The sequence below is a fragment of the Palaemon carinicauda genome, chromosome 24, assembly GCF_036898095.1.
Source record: "Palaemon carinicauda isolate YSFRI2023 chromosome 24, ASM3689809v2, whole genome shotgun sequence".
In the NCBI taxonomy this organism is placed as follows: domain Eukaryota; kingdom Metazoa; phylum Arthropoda; class Malacostraca; order Decapoda; family Palaemonidae; genus Palaemon; species Palaemon carinicauda.
Genome location: NC_090748.1, coordinates 11381731 through 11401177, shown reverse-complemented (window position 1 = coordinate 11401177; position 19447 = coordinate 11381731). Strand labels below are relative to the sequence as shown.

Sequence of the window (19447 nt, the reverse complement as noted above, 5' to 3'; positions counted from 1 at the left end):
GCAGCTGGGGTGTATTGGAATATGGAAGTAAGCGTCTTGGAGATCTAATGACACCATCCAATCGCCCCTCCTTACTGCTGCCAGTACCGTCTTCTGTGTTTCCGTGGTGAACTTTGAGTTCTGGACGTAGTTGTTGAGGGCACTTACGTCCAGAACTGGTCTCCATTCTCCTGAACTTTTGGGTACTAAGAATAGCCGGTTGTAAAACCCTGGCGATCTCAAATCCTGTACCCTTTCTATGGCTCCCTTCTCCAGTAACAGAGACATTTGAAGCCGCATGGCCTGCCTCTTTGGTCCCTCCCTGTATCTGGGCGAAGATCCACAGGATCTGTGACTAGCGGAGGATTTGATAAGAATGGAATCTTGCATCTCTCCTTCAACACTAGGATGGACCAAGGGTCTGCTCCATTCCTCTCCCAGGCCTTCCAGAAGTAATTCAGCCTGGCCCCTACTGCTGTCTGAAGGATAGGGCAGTCAGACTCTACCTCGACTGGGCTTAGCCCCTCTCTTCTTAGACTTCTTCCCGTCGGACCTGAAGTTACCTCTTCCGGTAGATTTACCACAAAAGGACTGGGTGGATCGTACCCCTGAAGCGCCTTTTGGTTTACGGGAAGAAAAAGAAGAAGGCAGAACTTTCCTGGCCGTATTAGCCACTCTGTCACGAGTAGCCTTTTGGGTTAACGCAGTGACAACTTCCCCTACCAACTCTTGTGGGAATAGAGTAAAAGACAACGGTGCAAATAACAACTCCGATCTCTGGTAAGGGGGGACTCCCGCAGAGAGGAAGGAACACATAGTCACCCTCTTCTTTATTACTCCGGCTGTGAAAAGGGCAGCCAACTCGTTTGAGCCATCCCTGACTGCCTTGTCCATACAGGACATCAGATGAATAAGGCTGCTAGTGTCCGTACCTTTCATCTCCAAGACCTTTCTTCTTAGGGTTCCCAAAGACCAGTCTAAAAAGTTAAAAACTTCAAACGCTCTGAACTTGCCTTTTAACAGATGATCGAACTCCGTCATAGACCACCACACTTTAGTTTTCCTCAAGGCAAGTTGACGAAAGGAATCCACAAGGCTTGAAAAATCTCCCTCTGCAGAGGCAGGAACTCCCAAGCCCAATAGCCTACTTCCCCTGTCCTATACCAAACACTGAACTTGGAGGCCAGTCTTGCGGGAGGAAAGGCGAAGCTCGTTTTGCCAAGAGTCTTCTTCGACACCATCCATGTTCCCATTAATTTCAAAGGCCTTTTAGAAGAGCGCAAGAGCACCATCTTCGTAAACAAAGCCACCTTTGTTGCCTTACCCAAGGTAAATTCCGAAGGTGGAGAACGCGGTGCAACCGGAGTAAAGTGGTCTGGAAAGAGTTCAGTGAAAACCAGGATTAATTTTTTGAGGTCCACCGAATGTTGAGGTGGTTTCTCCTCTTCTCCTTCACAAATATCTTCCAGTGGTTCGTCCGGAAGAGAAACCTCATCTGGTTCTTCTTCTGACAATTCAGCCGTTGCAGCCGTGTCTTGTTCAGAAAAGCAATGTACCTGAACCGAAGCGTCACTGCTGAAATGGGTGCGTTTGCATTGCTCAACGTCTCCCTCTATCTGGCGATCACTAGCCTTACGTTTATTATCACGTTCAGTTTGGGAAACGGCATCTAACTGATGTGGAACGGTCAAGGTCAACTGATATGCATCATCAAGAGTGGACTGACATGTGGCGTCATGGGTTAACTGACGTGAGCCGTCGCGATGACGTGTGGCGTCTGGCTGACGCTGACGCTCCGTGCTGTCATGAGTCAACTGACGTGTGCCGTCGAGGTGACGCGTAGCGTCTGCCTGCCGCTGACGCTCCACAGCATCATGAATAGACTGACGTGGGCTGCCATAGTGACACGCAGCGTCTGCCTGCCACTGACGCTGACGCTCTGTAGTGTCAAAGGTAGACTGTCGTGAGCTGTCACGGTGGCGCGCAGCGTCTGCCTGTCGCTGACGCTGCCGCTCCGCATCGCGTTCGTTTCCGTCCCGCCGCTCAGCGGTTCGTACTCTTGCTTGGCGAACGTCACCGCTTTTGAAAGAAAGACGTTCGGAGGTTTTAGAGGTCATCTTTTGCTGTGTAGCAGCTCCCTGACGCGACACATCCATCTCACCCTGCCGTTGAACACTGCGATTGGGAGATCACCTGTGCGATAACACGTCAGAACCAGAGACAACAGGCCTCCTGTGCGACAACGGGTTCGAAATGGAAGACTGACGCCCGACCGCACTGCCACCCGCAGGTCGATAAGATCGCATCAGCGACGAGAGCTTCTGTTTCATACCTAATAACATCAACCATTTAGGATCGCTCTTATGCGAAACACTTGTATCTTTTCCAAATGAAATTCGCCTTCTTCATCGCTTCCATATCGCTCCCCACTTTCGAGCGACGAACACCCGTCTGATGGAAGCGGTGGGGCATGAACCGTTACACCAGAACCAGGCATCAGCTCCGAATCCAACAGTACTACACCTTTATCTACCTCAGAACCCATGTCAGAGCGTTTGGCATGCGAGCAACCCTCAGGGGTCTGAACACGCTAAGGCGAATCCCAGTGACTACAGCCCGGTTGTTGCGGAGGAGATTCGTGCAGCTGAATGACCGCATTAGTTCTTTTAAGCGGTCTAGAGGCCTGACGCCTGACTTCGCCACGTGAACCTTCATCTGAGGAAGGCGATAACACACTAACCTCATCTTTCCTATGATGAGGGTGACCGACCTCTGATACGACAGCAGGAACGCTCGAGGGCACGTCTGCGCGATTGACGACGCCTCTTGTTCCCTTTCGCTGTTCGACATTACTTCTCCCATGGGTTCGGGAGCTTGAAAGAGGTCTTAGGCTAGGCGAATGACAGGATCACACAGACGCACCCTCCACAACACTAAACACATTAGAAGCACTTTTCACAATCGGTTGGTCGCCTGTGCGACAACTTTTAAGCACATTAATTTCAGACAAAATCTGGTTTTTGTCCGCAGCTAACAATTCGACTCTTTCACCGAGAGCCTGAATCGCCGATAACATATCCTTCATCGAAGGTTCCTTCGGACGGGGGAAGGAATAGGATCAATGACATTAGGTACAGATAAATCAACAGAACGAGATGAACTGCGCCTAATCCTGTCTCTCTCTAATCTTTGAATGTAACGTTCATAAGTTACCCACTCGCTATCGGTTAACGAAAAGCATTCATCACACCGATCCCCAAAAGAACAAGATTTACCCCTACATTTAACACAAATATTATGTGGGTCAACAGAAGCTTTAGGAAGTCGAGTATGACAACCTTTAACACACGTCCTATACACAGGGGAGGGGTCAGCCATATTGAATAGTTAAGAGAGAAACCCAAAACATACACAAAGGTTAAATTAAATAAAAAACTCAAAACAAAAAAGATTTCAAGAAGAAATGAAAGAGAAATCAATTATGCGAAAGCCCAAAACCAAAAGACAGTGTACATCACCAAATAAACCGTCCAAAACACAGTAAGTAGCGAGAGAATTTCCAATTGTTCCAGCCAGCAATGGCGGCAGAGAAGATCTTTAGGGTTTGGTATAGTTCGACTTGTCTACCGCGAGGGCGCTAGTCTACACCTGGCATATCTGCGATAGCCGCGAGATTTTGAATTTATGTTTAAAAATCTATTTTTGGGTGAGATAGCCATGTCGTCCTGATGGATCCACCCTTCTTTCTTAAATGACCCCACCCGAAACTACTCTATCTGCGGCTATTCCTGCTTAAATGCAAATTAGGAATGATGGGTCGTAGTAGTACGGAGAGGAGGTCCACCGGGTACCTTAATAACGGCTCCCCTTTTGTTCGCCACTCTTCCCCCTCAAAGAGTTAAATCTATTCGGGGTGAAGATTGCTATGTGTCGTACCAAAAAATATGTCCCCTGATATTATGCGATATCCTTAATGATATATCAAGGAATCGCACCAGGAGTTAGAATTCTGGAGACCTACGGTTAATTCTCTGGGAGTATCACTGTAGCAAATATCCCTTAGAAAGCTACCTCAAGGAACCTTCCATCAGGACGACATGGCTATCTCACCCAAAAATAGATTTTTTTTTTTTTTTTTGAGGCCTCTCCTCTTCATTGTAAAGTAACACAAACAAAAAATAAGATTCAGTATAAGTTATTTCTTTAACATAAAGGATGCTATTCACAATTTATGCGGAAAACTAGGCCAACTTGATGAGTACCAATTCAATAAACATCATTACGAAATGTCTAAATGGTTTCACTGCATCATTGTTGAGAATCTACTCATTACTGCATCACTATACAGTACCAAGTTCACAGTGTTTTAAGGTAGAGGAATGTTCACGTCACTCCAACAATTCTCTGGGTTGACAGGATACACAGAGTATGTTTGCTATAGATTTGATACTGCTGTCCACTGTCTAGGCCAAGTCTCAAAAGTTTTTTGTCAAACCCCGGCACACTTGGGGGTTTCTCTCTATAAGAACAGTCGAATGTCTGCAAAATGCTTCTCTACTTAAATGCAATTCTAGTTGCCATCTCCAAGCCCTACAGGGAGTATGGAGTGCTGAAATAAAAAAGAATACAGTGAACCCTCGCTACTTCGCGGTTCGACCATCGCGGATTCACCACTTCGCGGATTTTTTCCATAACCCATATATATACAGTAACATATATACATATATATGTATGCATGTATTTATGTATGTATGTATGTATATATGTAGGTATGTATATGTGTATACATATATATATATATATATATATATATATATATATATATATATATATATATATATATATATATATATATATATATATATATATATATACACACACACACACACACACATATATATATATATATATATATATATATATATATATATATATATATATATATATATCTAAAGTAGGAAGATGTGATGTAGTTCTAAGGGAATAGTATGGGAAATATGTCTGGGTAATAAGCAAAGCTCTACCTCCAGTTTGTTTCTTCATTATGATCAGAGATAAATGTAAACAAAACATTGGTTGCCATTTTTTAACGTGCTTTTTAGCGTGTTTAGGAAACGCATGATATAAAATTGCCTTTAATATTTGTGCCTGTTTTAGTTTAGGGTACTGTAGTACATGCATTAAGTGTTCTGTACATTAAAGGGTAGTTTGTTAACAGTACTACGTACAAGGGAAGGTTTAAAAGTCTGAATATACATGTTGAATAAATAGGTAAATATGGTGTCACTACTTCGCGGATTTTCACCTATCGCGGCCGCGTCTGGAACCTATCTACCGCGATAAACGAGGGTTCACTGTATAACGAGACAAGGTTGAAGGACCAAAATATGAAAACTAACATTCTAATAAAAAAAATAGATACATGATATAATAAAATAATTTGTATTTTTCTCATCTATAACTAATTTTTTCACATCGGGAACTTGCTTACGAGAAACTTGGATGGGGGGGGGGGGGGAGGTGGGGGGGGGGAATTCAAGAGAAGAAGCCCTCTAGAGCTAGCGTGAAAAATGACCATCCTCATAGGGTGGAGGCTCACAAGGATCCTCTGGTTGAATGCATGCACTGAACTTCGGAGTGAACCAGCCTGCAATTCCTCAGCTGCGGAGGAAGAATTCACTGGGGGTATAAGACCGACGAGAAGGGACTCCTCTCTAGCACCCCAGTGGGGAAGCTCGAAACCAACTACTGCAGAGGCAGCTGGGTGCTCCAGTGGTGACCCAAGCTTCAACACCTTCAGAAGCTGTTCATTCGTGGGGGAAACCCGAAAGCCCCAAGGAGGGCCAAAACTGACACAAGGCATCTAAAGAGGTAAACTACCCAAGGGTGTAGGGCGCCATCGCTTTGCTGAGGGAAGCGAACGATTCCTTTGGGCTCAAAGGTTATCCTGGCATCAAATGGTCAGCTCTACAACTCGATCAGCCTCTGGAAGAAGCTGAATGAGAAGAAGCAAGAGGGACTGTACAAGTCAAGACTTCTTCAATCGTGAAGATGACCCGACGGGAGAAGAATCTCTTTCCAACTTCTTCTATCACCAACCAGACCGCTTCCACTGGGAGGATGACCCCTTCTTACACTTGTCACATGGAGAAGCCTGCATGCAAGAGGGCCATCTGCACATAGGGCAAAGCCAGTGAGGCTCCGTCTCCATATCAGACATAAACATGCCACAAGAGAAGCCCGCTATAACAGGGCAAACTAGCATGGTAACAACTCCCCAATATACTCACACCTGAATGCGAGAAAAGAAATTTAATAAGTTCTACGGCCAGTTAAGTAAAGGGTTAATGGAAGAGCGAGACGATCTGCTTCACTCGACAGAACCAAAAACAAAATTCAGGGATCTTACTAAGTATGCGAATGGGGAGGTTAATCTACACCCCACTAACTAGGGAAGGGTCATTAGCACCTCGTCTCAAAGTTTAAGGCTAGATTCCAGCTCATGGCGAAACATATGTACATAGTAAAGAACGAATGGTTTGTATTTGTGTAGGAAAAATTGGACATTTGAGTTTCCAGATGAAGATCAAGTCTGGAAATGTGCTTTGCAGGAGCACGTTCGCGTGCTTTACTCAGTGAAGCTGGCTCCCGATGAGAAGTGGGAATGGGCCTTCAGTTCCATGAAGAATAGGATCAGAAGGAACCTCAGAAGCCTCCCCAGATCTGCAAAGGTCTCTTAAATGTCAGAAAATATTGAGGGATCTCTTAATGCAGGCTAGCTAGCAGAGGCTGGTTTAAAAACTTCCTGCAACACTAGTAACTCAATAGAGACCACTCTAGGCTCACGAATGGGCTGAGAAAACTGAACAGGAGCATGGGCTACAAAGGTACATAACTGGATGGTTGGCGCTACCCCCTTTAGGGAGAAACTCTATGCAGATCTCGGACAAGCCTGATATAAAAGAAGAGGGTGAGGGAGAATGAAGCAAATGGCATGTGAAAAAGCTCTTCATGAGGAGGTAAAGGATGCTTGAGGACTTGAGAGCTCACATGAAGCACAGATGGGCAGGCAATGCTCTTTAACCATCCAGTGTAATGCGATGGCTATAGTGCAAGCTGAACCTCGCGAGATAGTAATGGGGTGCTGGGCGAACCACTTGTCCACAGGATAATCACTGGCAGAATCATCAGCAAGTTTCGAGAAACTTAGCTCTGAAGGAATAAAAAACATGGACGACAAGTCACACCAGTGCTTCTGGGGAAGTAGGAGAGGACAACCACTCACACTTTGCCGAAGGCGTCGGAAGGGTTGGCAGAGTTAGAAGGGTGAGGACAAGCAAGCCTTTCCTGTGCACGAACTTACCCCGAAAGGTGAGCTCGATGGAGGAACACTTGATTGAGTGCTACCCCGGGGAGTACAAGCAAGCTTGTCCTTATGCTGAGCTTGCCTGAAGGATTAGCGTGCTGGGAAAACACCTGCTAGAGTACTACTTATGGGATGACGACTGATGCTGGGTGAATCCCTGAAGGGTGAGCACACTGAAGGTACATTCACCTGATCCTTGCTCTTCCTCGAGCAGAGAAAAGGGTGAAAGCACTGGGGCAATACTACCCCACATATCCTCCATTGGGAGAGAATCTGCTACAGAGGATGAAGGTCCAGGGGGCAAGAGACCAAGCAAAAGGGACTTCCCTCTGTCAGCTCTATAGGGGGTAAAGGCTGAAGCCAACCTCAGTAGGAATACAGTAGATGGACTTCCCTGCTACATCCCATGAACTAACACCACAAGTAACCTGTCCTTCAATGGGGATCCCGAAAGTCCCAAGGATGACTACAGGGGATGCAGAACATTACATAATGCAGACTTGCCAGGCAAAGAAGGTTTCACCGTCTTGTTAGGGGAGATGGGAAGAACTTCCTGATCGTCCTCCAGAGGAGGCCAAATGAGAAGAGGCCGAGGAGGGTGCCAGGAGAGGGAGAAATTCATTGGGATTTCTTCAATGAAGATTCCAAAGGCATAGAGTAACTTCTGGACTTCTTCCTCTTAACTCTTGCCATACCACTCCCACTGGGTGGATAACCATTCCTGACACTTGTTTCATGACTATGCCTTTTTGGGGGAGTATTCTCTGCACGAAGGGCAGAGCCGTTGAGGATCCATCGCTAATACTGACACTAAGTTAACCCCTCAAGCCTGAAAAGAGAAAGCAAAAAAATTAAGTCTATGTAAGGAAAGCCAGTTCATGAATCATGGAAGTGAACGTTTGCTTTCAACCAACCCTAAAATCAAAGTGGGGTTGTTGTTAGTGAGTAGGGGGGTTGGTGCTTCCCTGCTACTCAATGGTAACAACATGTCCAGTTGCCGATACCTCGCTAAAAGTTTTAAAGCAGTGTTGCAGCTTTCACTAATTTCTATCACGTATGTAGGATAAAGTACAAGGGTTTGCATTCGTGTCGGAACAAATATTCTCACAAAGAAAATGCAAAAGATTATGACACCCAGAAGAGGATGCCACAAAGTACAGTTGTACTCTTTGGCTGGTGAGCGAACAGGGTCTACCTGCCAGCTATTACTATTAACTACCACTATCTTGTTTAAAGTTTAAACAGCCTTTTTCCAGCTTCGCTGGGGACATACTCCTATTAAAGATCGAAGGTTTTCATTAGCCTACAAATGTGAACAGAGTAAAAAATAACATGCAATTCTTTCCATGATGCAACATATGTAGTATATTGTCTGATGCTTCAAAATCTGAGCACCCTATGTCATCCTAATTCAACTACAGATCAAATTGCAACTCTCTAAATACAGTACAGTATATCAACAGCCAACTTAATCAATTTATCAACCAGGTTGACCAAAAAATCCACAGAAACTTTGCTCATATAGGGTAGCCAGTATTGTTATAGTTCCCATTGGGTAAAAATTTTCTAATAAAAATAAAATGACAAATTCGTAAATAATTTGTATTTTTCCTAACTATACAAACCTTAGCTATTTATTAGGGGTTATACTTTCGGCACAGCCGAAATGATGAGTCATTAAAATTTAGCGAGGGTTAACTACCCACACTGCTAGTTAGCGGGGGTATGGGGAGGTAGGTAGCTAGCGGGGGTATGGGGAGGTAGCTTGCTACCACTCCCGTTCACACACCTGTGATTTAGTCACTTTGCTTGGAGGTAGGACTTCAAGGGGGATAGGGTTGGCGGGCAAGTTTGTATGAATAGCTAAGGTTTGTACAGTTAGGAAAAATACAAATTATCTTCGAATTTGTCATTTGTTCCATAACTGGAATACAAACCACGCTATTAATAGGAGTGACTCATTCATTAGGAAGGGCGGACGTCCCTGCCAATCTGGCTTTTGACTTTGCCCGGCCTTATCTGAGTATGTTAGTACTCAAAAAATAAGGAGTCCCTGCCCTCGCTAAAACCTTGCTACACAAGGTCCGCGGCCTACGCAAGAAGTGTGACTGTCTAAGCAAAGTTATTCCGAGTCTATGTAGGAAAAACCTGATGTAACCAAGACTTTCCCAATACCACCTCGTCAGGGTATGGGGACACAACAGTATTAGCTTAATTCTAGGTACACAAGGGAGCAAGGTTTACCTGCAGTGGTTTGAGGTCAGCTTATGCAGAGAACCCAGGGTGCTGCTTTCCCCTGGAGAGGGTAGGATGAAGAAAAGAATAAGAGCCAGTCAAATCTTTTCATTCACGCAGACTAAAACCGGGTAACAGTGCTCTCAACCTTCTGCTTCTTGTTCAATAAGGAGCTTGAGGTATACAACCAGCTGTTTTGCAGCCACCACCGGACCAATAGAGATCGTATCGAGTTCCTGTGGGTCACGTCTTGCAGGAGAAAGGTTGTGAAAGTCACCTAGAGCATTCACATCCTTTCTTGTAAAACCTGCATCACAGAGTAATCTGCTAAGAAGGACCAGGGGCATAGCTGACACTGTGAGTCGTCATGTCGAGATGATGTTTCAGTGATCCTCCTCTAGTCTCTCCCAGTGCTGATGATTGCCATTTTCTTTAGGTAAAGTCTCATACCTTACTCTGGATTCAATAACGGATGATCTGGATCGTCTGTTACTGGGTGGAGACTTGTGTAGGAACCGTCACCTCTGGAGACTGTGTCTGGCTACATACTCAGGGACGAAACTGAACATTGTCTTTTGCCCTTCTCAATAATGGGTGATGTCGAAAGAGGGACCATGAAGTTCCTTGACTCGTATGGTTGCTGTCCGAGTGTGTAGGAACATTGTCTTCTTAAATCAGGAGAAAACTTGTTGCCTGGTGAAGTGGAACATAAGGAGGTCTCTTTAGAGATCGGAGATTTTGAACCATGTTCCGAGAGGAAGGTCTCAATTCCGAATGGAGAAAGGCAAGTTGTAAGTCCGTATGAGATAGGAAGTCTATCGATGAGAGGATGTCCCTTCCTTTTAGTTTGAAGGTAAAGGATCAAGGTTGAGTGATCATCTTTACCTGTCGAAACTGAATAGGGGGTCTTTTCCTATTGTATATGCTCGAGGATTCCGCTATTGCTGGAATAGATGTATCGAGTGGAAAGAGACACTTTCACATGACACCAACCACACAAGACGTTATAATGCCTGGTAGACTGGTGCTGAGGAATTCCTCAGATATGTAAGCAACCTTTTCGCAAAAGAGGTACTGGGTAGTCTCCAGCCGTATGATCATAGCAAAGCTATAGCTTGTGGTAGATGTCGAAGTGGGTTGTCTGTGATGAGGAGAGGGTTCTCTTAGAGACTATCAGGAGCTGCAAAAGGTTTGGAAACCGTTCTGCATAATGCCATAGCGGAGCTAGGAGTCCTTGAGAGGTTGACCGATGTTCTAGCCTTCTTGAGTGTCCTTCTCCAGATAAAACAGGGACGAGAAGTAAACGTCATTGTTGCACCCACCGTTGTTGCCAGAGCCCTGGGGTCTAGGGCTGGGGAGCAAAGGCAGCCTGAGATTCAGGAGCGTTGCGAACAGATCCCTAGTTGGAGGACCCCGTAAAGTCGGGACTTTGTCGGCTACAAGGCGATCCAAAGACCATTTGGTATATCTTATCTGAGATGCTGTGCACAGATTGTCGGCGAGCACGTTCTTCTAGTCTGGAATGAAGGAGGCTGATAGTGGTACCAAACGGATTTTGGCCCATCTTAGTGTTTATACTGTTAGATGGGAAGAGGCTACGAGCAAGTTCCTTCTTGCTTGCTGATGTGAGTCTCTATGTGGTGTGTGGTGTTGTCATCCATCACATCACTGAGTGGTCTGTTAGGAACCGATGAGGCTGCTGAAGGACCGGAAAGTTGGCCTTCATCTCTTAAGAGATTCAAGTGAAGGTACTTTCGGACTCTGTCCAGAGGGCTGAGGTCGTGTGGTGCAGCACTATGGTCCCTCTCTTCTTTTGATGTGTTCTAAGCACAATATCAAGTCCGAGGGGTGGGGAAGGATGAGAAGGTTATGCCGCTCTGTAGATTCTCGACTGACACCCATCCCTTGAGGTTCGTCCAAACTTCTGGTCCCATGGGGGTCAGAATGTTTGAGGGATCGAGGGCCTGATTCCAGTCCGACTCAAGTCACTTGGGAGTGGGAGTTGTTCTTGTTTTCGAGGTTTTGTGGAAATTGGTGTCTAGAATCATTCCCAGATACACCAGTCTTCTGGGAGGGAAGTAGGGAAGACTTCTGCAGGTTGACCCTGATCACTGGATCTTGGTAAAAACACTTCATTAGTTCCGGTGCTAATGCAAGGTTGCCACTGAGTCTGCTACGGTTAGTAAGTCATCCCGAAACTGAGGAGACAGATGGCGATCCTGTGAGACCAGGATGGGTGTAGTGGAAAGACCGAAACACAGTACCCTGAACTGGTGTTTCTTGTTTGTCTAGCCTGAATCTTCCAACCTTCCCAGATGGATGGTTTACGCCTGGAAGTAAGTGTCCTTTAGGTCCAGTGTGCAAATGAAGACCTAAGGTTTTAGCCCTTGTTTGAACTCCAACATGGTGTGGACATCGACCCAAAGGGACAGCTCCTTGCGGATCCCTTTCCATGGAAGATTGTCGACGCTGGAGTCTTGACTCGTATCGTAAAGGATCAGAAGATATACCCAGTGTAAGAATTCTTCCGAGAGAGAGAATTCCTTCAAATAACAGAAAGAAGGCAACGTTTAGCCTTACTATGCGCCCTGATGGGAATGATGCTATTTCTAGAATAGAATCAATCTGGCGAATGTTAATCGATGGTTAACAGTTGGGTATCGTGGTTACTATGCAGTTGGAGAGTACTCGCAAGTAGTTCCCTGCCGACAAGCCGTTGAAGAGGGTTGTCGAACGTTTGCCGATCACTTTAGTGTGATGGTGAACGGTTAGTAGCAAGAAGTGTGTTGTATACCTTCTGATCTCGGGAACTACGGGCAGAGGTTGACTAGTAAGTTGGAGTCACAAACTGCTGGCGAATTGTCAATGATTGGTGAATTGGCGGTCTGTGAGCCAATGGTGAGCTAGATCAGTAAGCTGATTATGGGGCCCCCTGGTTGATCAGAGATAATCAAGCTGAAGATGGGCTGGTCAGAGATCAGCAAGCCGAGTTCAATGCTCAAAGAAAGATGAGCTACCCGTCGGATGCTTTCCTGTTTGCTGACGGTGGTCTGTCAAGGAGAAAAAAAAGAAACTTCAGAAGAGACAGGGACCAAGGATTCCCCGTTTCGATTCCCCTTGTAAGATGGAATCTTCAGGATCCTGAATCCTTCTGTGAAGCCTCTTTCCTCTTTTCCCAGTGGCAATATTATGTTTGCGGGGAGGAATGGGGCAATGGTGACCTGTCCAAAAGTTTTATTCCTTTTTTCTGCCTATTACGCGAGTGTGCAGGAGAGTACTGGAGCGATGGCAGACAGGATGATGCTGGTGCTTAATTTCTGCCTGGAGAGCAGGCAAGAGCTGGCGTATTGGATCTGCGAGCACTGGCTCTTTGGCAAGAGCTATTGCATTGGATCTGAGACTGCAACTGCGCAGGAGGCGCAGGAAAGTGCAGAAGAGAGCTGGCGCGCAGTAAGGCACTGTGTAGTTTAGTGTAGTTTTGTGCAGTCTCCCTAGAATATGCCGAAGCGTGTGACTGGTTGCGCAAGGGCGGGTGCATTGGCACGTGCGTGAGAATACTACGTGGAGACTGCTGTCGCGCGCGTGCGGAAGGCCGTCGACGCGCCCGTGCGGATGACCGTCAGCGCGCGCCGATGATATTTCTCATGCGCGTGGGATACCATCGGCGCCTACGCGTGGAAAACTGTCGGCGCGTACGCGAGTGGAAGACCGTCGGCGCGTGCGCGCGTGGAAGACCGTCGGCGCGCGCGCGCGTGGAAGACCGTCGGCGCGCGCGCGCGTGGAAGACCGTCGGCGCGCGCGCGCGTGGAAGACCGTCGGCGCGTGCGCGAGTGGAAGACCGTCGGCGCGTGCGCGAGTGGAAGACCGTCGGCGCGTGCGCGCGTGGAAGACCGTCGGCGCGTGCGCGCGTGGAAGACCGTCGGCGCGCGCGCGCGTGGAAGACCGTCGGCGCGCGCGCGCGTGGAAGACCGTTGGCGCGCGCGCGCGTGGAAGACCGTCGGCGCGTACGCGCGTGGAAGACCGTCGGCGCGTACGCGAGTGGAAGACCGTCGGCGCGTGCGCGCGTGGAAGACCGTCGGCGCGTGCGCGCGTGGAAGACCGTCGGCGCGTACGCGAGTGGAAGACCGTCGGCGCGTGCGCGCGTGGAAGACCGTCGGCGCGTGCGCGCGTGGAAGACCGTCGGCGCGTGCGCGCGTGGAAGATTGTCGGCGCGTACACGCATGATAAAGCTGGCAGGAGGGAGCTGGTGCTCCTCAGAAGAGTCACAGGACCGAAGTCCAAGGACTAACTGTAGCGTAAGGTAGCGCTAGTAGGTCGGCAGGTCAGCTGGCAAGACGACTGGGATGAGCCCTTTGGAAGGGCAAACATCCATGATGGAGACCGTAAAAGGTCCACGGAAGAGTTCAGGACCGAAGTCCAAGGACTAACAGCGGGGTAAGGTTGCGTTGGTAGATCAGTAGGTCAGCTGGCAGGACAATCAGGAACTGGGATGTGCCCTTTGGAAGGGCGAGCATCCACCGATGGGGACCGTAAAAGGTTCGCGGAATAGTCCAGGACTGAAGTCCAAAGGACTACCAGCGGCGTAAGGTTGCATTGGTAGATCGGCAGGTCAGCTGGTAGGACGATTAGGAACTGGGATGTGCCCTTTGGAAGGGCGAACATTCACTGATGGCAACCGTGAAAGGTCCATAGAATAGTCCAGGACCGAAGTCCACGGACTAAGTTGCAGCGCAAGGTTGCGCTCGTAGGTCTGCTGGTAGGATGATCAGGAACTGATGAAGCCCATGAGGGCCGGTGGACCAGCAAGCTGGCCTTAGTAGTCCAGGACCGAAGTCCACGGACTAAGTTGCAGCGCTAGGTTGCGCTGGTAGGATGATCAGGAACTGATGAGCAGAGTGATCCTCCGAAGAGGTGTCTCTATGAGTGGCCTCTCTCGCGAACAAGAGAGGTGAACACTTCGTAGAAGAGACTTGATGACACCCATGATGACGCCCGTGAGGGCCGGTGAATCAGCAAGCTGACCTTCAACAGTAGCAATCCTCCGAAGAGGAGTCTCTACGAGTGGCCTCCCTCGCGAACGAGAGAAGTGAACACTTCGTAGAAGAGACTTGATGACGCCCATTAGGGCCGGTGGATCAGCAAGCTGACCTTAACAGTAGCGATCCTCCGAAGAAGAGTCTCTATGAGTGGCCTCCCTCGCGAACGAGAGAGGTAAACACTTTGTAAAAGACACTTGCCAAGATTGTACTCGCCCCTGAAGGAAGAGAGACTCAGCAAGGGGGAGAGAAGTCTGGGCGAAGGCAGCAACAGCAGTCGGAGACGATGAATTTATTAAGATGTGGAAAGTTCTCTCTCAGAAGGGAGAAACCACCTCACACCTGGGGAGGAAACTTTCCCTCGGGAGGGAAGTTGTCCAACCCCTGGAGGCGAACCTCCCGGTTAGCGTTCTAAGATGATCTGAAGTGCTGGTCATGTTGTCACAGGAGTACTTTTAAGAGAAGGAATGACGCCCATGACGACGTCCTCTGAGGGATGGCAGTGACAGCAGATTCCCCAGGCATGAATAGAACAGCTCTGCTTCGTCGGTACTCTTAGTCAAACGAAGAAAACTGCATAGTTAACTGGGAAAAATAAAATTAATTATTTAACAGAAAAATTCCCTGGGGAGGAACTCCAAAGAGGAACCCCAAGGGAACAACATAAAAATAAGTATTGCGCCCTTCCTTCCCCAGTCGACATCCACGGGAGAAGGGAGGAGCGGAGTAACTGTAATAAAAACAGAATTACAATTATTTAAATCAGCTAAGAATATTCACTAATAGTGAGAAACACTGATCCTCCGAAGGGAAATGTTCCCCACGGAGAAAAGCTGATAAGTTAAAATGACAATTATAATTTCACTAAAAATAATTGAGACAAACAATCGGAAGCGCAACCTAACCCACGAACGGGAAAGGAGCTCTTCCCAACAGTACACTGTTGTTGAAAGGTGAACGACCTTGAGAAGAGAAAGACCGTAGTCAATCTCTGAGAGGCCACATTCCCTTCGCTCAGTAATCCATGTTTCCCGTAGGAAAAGGGAAAAGGCGAAGACAATAGTTGAATGAAAAGGGTCCAGGTAATGATGATTCCCCTGCGGTGGCCAAGTCAACGGTTATATGCCGACGGGAAGACCGATGGACCAGAGAGGGAGAGGTCGTTCCCCATGAAGTGGAACTATGCTGGCCTTGTTCCGGTGCTAATGTACGAAAGTGTCGTTGTCGTATATGTATCACACGCACAGCACAAACACTGAAAAGGAAACTTATCACATTTCTATACACATATATATACATAAACATTAAGAATGTTTTCATACATATACATGTACAGTATAAGGAAAAGTAAGTCAAAAGACAAAAATTAATGGCAGTCCAGAATGCGAGGAGGGAGAGTGGGAACAACCGCTCTCCATCCGAGCCAAAAGTAAAGTGACTAAATCACAGGTGTGTGAACGGGAGTGGTAGCAAGTTACCTCACCCCCTACCCCCGCTAACTAGCGGTGTGGGTAGTTAACCCTCGCTAAATTTTAATGGCTCGTCATTTCAGCTCCGCAGAAAGTATAACCCCTAATAAATAGCGTGGTTTGTATTCCAGTTACGAAACAAACTCCCGTTTTCTTTGAAAATTACATTTATTTTCATCGCAAATAAATAGTTGGCGAGATATACAGGTACCCTATTATATCCACTGACAACAGGGGCCACCAAGTGGGAACCAGGGGTTTAGAGTGGGGAAAATATACTGCAACCTAATAGGGAACTATAAATAATGGTAAGAAACCTACCTTTTTTTCTCTATACAGTACATTATTTTCTGGGACACATAATAAATCCATGGAAAATTATACAAATTGTCTATACCCTATAATAATGGGATATTTTCATTCGTTTGTTGAGATTCTACAAACCGGACGTATACGCTCCTGTTCAATCGTGTGAACATACCTTAGTGTGTACTTACTATTTTAAACTTTATGAGCATTTACTCCTGTATGTACATGTGCACATACCTTATTGCGTATTAACCAGTTTAACCCTTTTGCGGATTAACTTCTCCAACATTTTCTTTAAAACATTAGGAATACTGGTGCTAGTTCATTTGTACATAGCCCCTTCCCTACCCTCTTGCTCCAGTGAGACCCAATATACCTTTTACCCTCGTGACATTTTCAAGCATTCCACCTAACTTTCCCTACGATATTCAAGTATACTACCAGAACTGATCCTACTAATTTGTTTTGTCTGTGATCACTGATGCAATATTTCTATACCTGTCTCTAAATGCCCAAATAAATAATGTAATAAAAAGTGCTGGTTAACATCTAAGAAATATTGCATTTATAAAAAAAGTACCAGCACGAAAATTCTATTAAGAAACTTGTGATAAACTGTGTTATTACCAGGATTGACTACTGCAACTCTATCTACGACAATTTACCAAAAGTCCAACTTAAGAAATTACAAAACATAAACAGAGGAGCAAGACTGATAAAAGGTGTCCCACCTAGAAAAAAGGATCACTCCTATACTAATTGATTTACACTGGCTGCTGATTAAAGCGAGAATTGAATTTAAAATAATTATGTACAATAACCCACCAAGTTATCAGAACCGGTCGTCCAAAATACTTAAGAGAATTGCTACATATTAGGCAGCCAATAAATCGTGTCGACACGAGAATAGTTACAGATGGCTTCAAACTGTTGGAACCTAGATTTATGTCCACTTTGGGCTCCAGAGCCTTTAAATATGCGGCCCCAAGACTATATAATAAGCTCCCACAAAACATTCGAATGAATGAAGAAATTACGGCTTTCAAAAGGAAACTGAAGACTTTCTTATTTCATGAGTCTTTTGACAGTGATGATTTAACAGTAAATTAACAATATGCGACTTGAAAAGATAAATACTGTGAACGAACAAGGTAAAACGACAGTGGAGGTCCTGTAGAGAGTGGGGTTCCCCTGCTGTATGGGATCGGAAAAGCAGCCATCAAAGTAAGGTGCAGTAACAAGTTTAAATGTATTACCTAATCGAGTATTAGTAATTTTTCCATGATTCCTCTATTACATATAGTTTATTCATAAGGGAAATACCTGGTTTGATGGAGTTGTGTTTTAAGAAGGCTTATATCCACCATTTCATTTCTTATTAACCAATCATAGGCCATACATAAGAAAACTGACCACACTTAGTCATGTTTCTCCTTAAGTTTTATGAAGTAGACATCTTCGCACGACTTACTCATCGTAGGTCGGTGCACAGTTACTGTGCTTTGCATTGGTGTGTCGGGTCTCTCTGTTATAGATCGTTCCATATCCAGGTGTAGGGCTAATGGTGAACCCCAACCTTCCACATCTTAAACATAAGGTAAGACATTATTTGCAAGAAATAAGGGCCCATAGGGTTGGCGAGCGCAGCTCAACATATATTGCGAGCCACGGCGAGCAAAAACCAATAAATTTTTTTAAGACATATTCCCAATTCCAGTTGTAAAAATTCAAATTTTTCCTTGCCCAAAATGCCCAGTTCACTTCTGTCTGGAGAGGAGGGGGGGGGGGGGGGGGAATGGGAGAACGGTATATTGAGGTGGAAAATCAAGGTCAAATTCACTGAAAGCACATTAGTTACTCTTGGAAAAACTTTTTTACTATTAGAACATGTTATCCCGGTCTTAATATGGTTACGGATGGAATTAGCTTTACAACCAAAAACAATAGGTTTCCTATAGAAAAACATCCATTTTTTATGTAAATGACATTTTCACTGAAATAAAAACTTAATTATCAAAGAAATAATAATCTACAGAGTTAGTGTGCTTCATTAATTACGGTCCACTTCATGGGAAGCTAAGGAGACGTCAGTGTACCGGAATTAATGAAGCCAACTGTACCACTTGCCAGTAGGTCTACATAAGAGCCTGATGTTCTTCTTTTACCACTAGTGAGGCAATCGCACGGAGGACCAAAAACCACTGGATTTCTAGAAAATTTCTCCGTTCTTAGATGGTCTAAGGGGTTTTCAGTTTATTTGCTGTTGAAATGAAGGTCTCATTCCGTGAAAGCACGTTATTTGCAACAAGAAAACCTATATTTCTGTTCAAAATGTTGTTCCGTCCGTAACTATAATTTTTCTGTTATCCCAGCCTGACCTATAATTTCATTGGGTAGGCTAGGCCTACCTCCCAATATGAGGAAATAAAACTAGGAAATGTTAACACATGACAAGAATGGAATAAGTCAGTGGACGTGTAGTACCTAATCCCGGTGACACGATGATGTGTATAGCAACAAAGTAATGTAAAAAAAATATTACAGCAAGTCTGGACTTCATGGACAAAACAGTCACCATTAGGTGTTACTCTATTACACAGGTTTCAATTACTGCTACTGAGAAACTTTCCCTGTCTGCCATTCAGATATTCCATTAAACGTTAGAATACGGTAAGCTTACCTCAGTAACCTCATCTTCTGTTATGAATCTTTGCAGTAAGAATCTCTGGAACGTAGTAGGAACCTTCAACCTTTACTGTTTTTGTGTAACGTTACCGTAATGTTTATTACGTCAGTGTTGCCAGATGGGTTAGTCTAAAAATCCCCAAAGCTCATGATAAAAAAATCCCCAAAACAAGCCAAAAGTCGTCACCATGTCCACAAATATATTTTCTTCGGATCCTGTAGGCTTTACTCATATAGAAATTACTCATACTTCATATTAGTGCAAGTAAACTAATTGCAACAATATAAAGGTTTACTCATCTGTCTCTTCTTCACAGAAATTTGTACAGACCCAAATTGTTGTTTTACCCAATGGAAATAAGTTTTGA

At 45.6% G+C, this 19447-nt stretch overlaps 1 long non-coding RNA gene across 2 annotated transcripts in view; it reads right to left on the bottom strand.

Annotated features, from left to right (window-relative positions):
• The window catches only part of LOC137618080 (uncharacterized), a 92324-nt gene extending 73168 nt beyond the window's left edge, over positions 1-19156 (bottom strand). The window contains exons 1-3 of one of the 2 annotated variants that reach the window (XR_011039718.1): positions 19075-19156; positions 17866-17979; positions 4220-4588 (exon numbers count right to left, since the gene is read on the bottom strand). This is a non-coding gene — a long non-coding RNA (uncharacterized lncRNA). Of the gene's footprint in view, positions 1-4219; positions 4589-17865; positions 17980-19074 lie in introns of those variants that run through there. The other variant, XR_011039719.1, reaches the window with a different exon arrangement.
• Positions 19157-19447: the final 291 nt, after the last annotated feature.